This window comes from Austrofundulus limnaeus, unplaced genomic scaffold (assembly GCF_001266775.1).
Source record: "Austrofundulus limnaeus strain Quisiro unplaced genomic scaffold, Austrofundulus_limnaeus-1.0 Scaffold15, whole genome shotgun sequence".
Classification (NCBI taxonomy): domain Eukaryota; kingdom Metazoa; phylum Chordata; class Actinopteri; order Cyprinodontiformes; family Rivulidae; genus Austrofundulus; species Austrofundulus limnaeus.
Window position 1 is genome coordinate 3,196,987 of NW_013952417.1, and position 1,977 is coordinate 3,198,963.

Consider the following 1,977-nt stretch of genomic DNA (forward strand, 5'->3'; position numbering starts at 1 on the left):
TGGTGAATGCCACAAATTCTCCTAAATCACTCGTACGCACAATTTAAGAACAAATCTGTGCGTACGAACGGTTCTTGCATGAGGCCCATTGTGTTCAATGTAAGGAGGCTTTTGAAGAAATACAAACATCATTATGTTTGATATTCATCACACATCTAATACACTAAACAAAGAGCCTGTTCATTAGTGAAGGGAATAAACCACGCTAAGAAAAACATGACTTATTATTTTGTGTTTTATTTTGGATTAGTGAGGCGAAAAATTGAAATTGTAACCTTTCCCTCAAGTCAGTGCTTCTCAAACAGTGCTTCTCCAGTCAATGGGGGTGCTTATAAGTTCTTAGTTTTTTTAAATATATGTAGGAATCCTTGGCTTTGAAGGAACATTACAGAAATCAGGATACCTCACATATACTGAAGTGAAAAGAATACGTTTGGGGCTAGGGGAGTCGTCTTGGAACCAGGTCGCCGGTTCGATCCCCTGTCCAGCTGTCTCAGTTGTTGTGTCCTTGGGCAAGACACTTCACCCCTAATCTCTCTGATGTGTGTCCCATCAGTGTATGAATGTGATTGGCACTGATTAGTCTTGATTGTTCATGTTAGCTTTGTAGAGACCTAATAGCAGAGCTGGCTCTTGGCATAGGTGAACTAGGTGGTTGCCTAGAGCACCATCTGCTGGAGGAGGCACCAAACTGCAGAAGAAAAAAGTACTTATTTGTAATCCCTGGTTGTAACTCTGCTCAGCGCCCCTTTCAATTTGCTTTGTCTTAAAAAACTATAATGAAGTATTACAGAAAAAATAAACTACTCTACCAATGCAGCAATCGTCCCCACCCTCTCGCTCATTTGATTGACGTTGCACTGACTCATCCTGCTCTGACACTCTGATGGGGGAGGGGCTAGTAGTGCCTCTCAGGTAGAGGTTCGTGTTGACAAACTCAATAACAAGTCTGTATTTTGTTGTCCCATACAAGTCAACCTCTTCAAAAGTTTGCCTGTATAAAAAGCCGCAAAAATCCGTGAATTTTGCAAAAGAACCATACGAGGTTGTCAGCCTTGCTGGGGACATGAAATCGCCCACTGCGAAGCAGGAGGAAAGGAGAGCGGAAAAAGTTCAAAACTTATTTCTACCGGCAGAACAGGTTGGAAGATGGCTAGTTACTGTTATTTATTGTTTTTTAAATCATCCTACAGGCTCTGCATGTTAGATAAATTTGAAAATGAGGTTTTGAAAATATCTGTAAGACTTGAAAAAATCCGTGAGATCACTCTATATGTCCGTATACCTGCAAAATGGCGTAAAATCCTTATAACTTATGGACAATCCGTACAAGTTTACATGTATGTTGTTATTTATTTGCTTTCTGGGAAAGCAAATAAATCTAAGTTTACCATAGCACCTTACAATGTCAAACTTGTTTTCAGGGGTTCAAATTGGGGTGGGTGGGACATAATTCGGGGAGGGGGAGGTTGCACTTCAACTCGCCTAGGGCACCAAAATGGCTAGAGCCAGCACTGCCTAATTGAGTGCAGTGTGAATGGGTACATGAGGACACCGATTGTAGTATGAAGCCCTTTGAGTGTCCTGGATGGGTAGGAAGGTGCTTTACAAGTACAGTCCATTTAAAAATGAAAAAATAAAAAATAAAGATAGATATTTTTTAAAGAACTCATTGGCCCTAAAGGAGCATCACAGAAACCATGCCTCACATATCTTATAGTAATTTTTTCCCTTCCTTTAACATAAAAATTGATTTTATGTCAATTTTATTTTTAAATTAGTGATTCAAAGCAGCAAAATCAACAAATTTAAAAGGGAAAAGATAAATAAAGGTACAGTATATAAGTTCCCTATGGGTCATGACAGAAAATAACTGAGAACCACCGCTCTAAGTTAACAAAAGACTGGTTAAATAAATGATGAATATTAAATATTTTTAACCTGTACTTTCTTATTTTTTATAACATGGTGTAATTT